At 39.3% G+C, this 3319-nt stretch overlaps 1 protein-coding gene across 1 annotated transcript in view; it reads left to right on the forward strand.

The window, feature by feature from the left end:
* LOC106873712 (uncharacterized) overlaps positions 1-3319 on the forward strand; it is an 81827-nt gene that overhangs the window by 62875 nt on the left and 15633 nt on the right. The gene's annotated exons all lie outside the window — the stretch shown is intronic.

Below are 3319 nucleotides of genomic sequence, written 5' to 3' on the forward strand. Positions count from 1 at the left end.
CCCCCCCCCCCAACCAAAATAAATTCTCAAATATATATGAATCAAAAGGATCTTCTAACTCTTTTAATCCAATCTCTTGTCGCCACATTAACTAAACTTTTTAATGGGGGTGAGATAACCTATTTTTTTAATGGCAATGTTTTAATGGGGGTGAGATAACCAAAAAGTACCAAAATAAGTACTGGGGTGGATTCGTTCTCCTAAAATCCCCCAAGGCTGTGCTCCAGCATGACCGCAATCCAATGATGTAAGTGAGAGTTTAAAAAAGTAAGATATAGAATTATAAAATTCTTATGACATCAGCTCTTGCTGGTAAGAATTAAAGTTTCTGAAATGGAGAGAGTAATTCGAAACATTGCTTTGGTCCGGTGGTAAAACGCCTGTCATGTTTACAGAAGATGTGGTTTCGGAGCCTACGAGCAGCCTTTTTTTTTAACAACCAAATAGGTTTCTTTTTAACCCAATATTTACATGCTATTATTTATAGCTTTATTTGCTTCGAGTTTCACTGTTCCATAATAGAATTGTTTCATGTCCTCTCGAAATTTATATATTCTTATAATGTCAACAATGCGTGTGTGTGTCTGTGTATTCGTACGTGTATGTATTTGTGTGTGTGTTAGATCGTTTTGGGGAAGATATTTTTTTTTGCCTTTATTTCCAGCTCGGTTGAAACCCACGTGACTCAGTCACTTCTTCTCTCCGTCATCTCTTCCCGATTCTCCTTGTAACGACCACACACACACACTCACACACATTAAACACTGATCCATCCTTTCCCAGAGTTATGGCGGTCTGGAACTGATCTCGCTCTGGTCCGGCCATCAAAGGTCATAAGCATTACATCCCCAACCACCACCCTCTCCTCTTTAAGAGCCACCAATCCTAATGGCCGTCCTTATCTTCTCCACACTCCACTTTAGCCTCTATCTTCTGCCTCATCGTGTCTCGCTTCATTTATTGTTTCGTCCTTCCTCTCTCATCTTCACGCTTTCTTACTTTCATTTGCTCACTCTGTCTTCTCTTCACCCTCTCTTCTCTCTCTCTCTCTCTCTCTCCTCATGTCTTTGGTTCTCTTTCTCTCTCTCTCTCTTCTCATAAATTTTTGGTTTTCTGTGTCTGTCTCTATCTGTGTGTGTGTGTGTGTTTCTCTCTCGCGTGCGCCATCTTTCTCCTGCATATATACGTCCTGTCTTATCTCGCTCGTTCCTTCTTTCTCTCTCTCTCTCTCGCCATACGCCTTTATTTCGCGCTCTCTTCTTCACCTTCTTTCTTCTGCGTCTCGTCCTCTCTTTCCCCCTCTCTTCTGCGTCTCGTCCTCTTTTTCCCCCTCTCTTCTGCGTCTCGTCCTCTCTTTCCCCCTCTCTTCTGCGTCTCTTTCTCTCTTTCTGCGTCTCTTTCTCTTCTTCACCTTCTTTCTTCTGCGTCTCTTTCTCTCTTCTCCCCCCCCCATCACTCTTTGTCATATTTTCCTATCTGCAAACTAGTTTGAAAAAAAAAAAAATGGACGAGTTCAGTGAAGCATTCTAAATAACCTTCATTCGTTCTCCATGACCGATGAAACAGCAGGGATATTGCGTTAAATCAGACAGATTCTCCTCCATGTCCATACCGAGAAAAGTCCAGTTCTTTCCTGGATAGCACTGGCTCAACAGCGCGGAAATAAAACCATTAGCTTTGTGATGTTATGTCGCCATCGTAATACGCTCGTTTCAAAATGGCGGCTTTAGGTTGGACGACTGAATCGTTGTTCCTTTATCAAAACGCGAGAGAAAAATAAACAAACAAGCGTAATAAGCGAACTAATATGGTATTTGGCACCGAAGTAGAAATTTGTCGGTCCTGTACATGCCCGGCATTCATACATCGACCCCACGAGGATAAAAAACGAAGTTAACGTTTCTGATATCACTAAATACTATGTCCCGTCTTTACTTTTTAGTATTGCAATCCGCTGGAATACCCGCCATTCTTTTATATCCTCCTTCACACGCACCAGCCGTAGATATCACGTGCTGACGAGGAAGCTGCTAACGTGATAATTCAGCTTGCTAGAAATAGTAACCAAAGAATGACACATATCGGATAATGTAATTCTAGATACACTGTCTAAAATTAAGATGAGTTGAGGATAGGAAGCCTCTATGTGGTCACTCAGCCTGCTAGAAATAGCAAACAAATTTGCTTCAGATAAGGCTTTCTCTTAAAAAAAAAGAGAAGACGACTTTGAAATTAAATTAGGTTAGTGACACGTTGAATAATATTGCTTTAAATGGATTGTCTGAAATTCAGAGGGGTTGGTCAGCGCTAGAACCTCTTACATCGGATGTTTTCAGATTGTGTACGGTGATACTTTATTTAGTATTCATTTTATCATTTTGTAAAAGCACCAGAGAATTTGACAAATACAATAATTATCATTATTATTTAACTTTTATCATATTTCCTCATATTACTCATAGTAACAAACATTTGCTCCTTATGGAACCCATCGTATGACGTGTAACACTCAAGTATGTGTGTGTATGTATAAATATATATATATATATATAAACAATATATGAGTATATACATATATATGTACATGTATGTATATACGTTCATCTACATGTACATATAGATACATAACTGGGTACATGACGTGGCAAAAGAACAAGGACAAAATGGTAAACAAGGTGCAACAAGCAGGCAGGCCACATAGAAACATCCCCTTCATCAGCTGCCACCATTAAAACTCCGGCGTTTCGAAGAATTAAGGCAGTACGCATCGTTAAAATGGTTCTTCCCACGAACACAAATTAAATTGTTTTCGTGGCGGGTAGTGGCGGAATATACACACATACACACTTACACACGTACATATACTCAGAGAAAAGCGTTAAATGACAAGGGAAGGGAAAATTATATAATGAACTTCATCCGCTTACAGCTATTTCTGCTATGAGATTCAGCGTACTCATACCCGAGTGCTTGTGCATCACCTCATAGCTCCGTCGGAGGTTCACGCAAGCACTCGACCATGAGTGCAGTATTGCATCTTATAGCAGAAACGGCTGTAGGTGATGAACACTCAATAATATATATATATATATATATATATATATATATATATATATAACAGTATTAAAATAGATGGAGGCGAGGAAGACTATTTAATACGAGAAAATTTAGATGTGTGTGTTAGTATCGCTATGCCTAAGCGATATGTGAGTGTGTATGTATGTAAATTGATTAAGTGCACAGAACTTTCACATCTAAGGACGCTAAGACACTTATACAACAGAAACACGTGTTGGAATTTTACATTCTCAAAAGATAA

This window comes from Octopus bimaculoides, chromosome 24 (genome assembly GCF_001194135.2).
Source record: "Octopus bimaculoides isolate UCB-OBI-ISO-001 chromosome 24, ASM119413v2, whole genome shotgun sequence".
Lineage (NCBI taxonomy): Eukaryota > Metazoa > Mollusca > Cephalopoda > Octopoda > Octopodidae > Octopus > Octopus bimaculoides.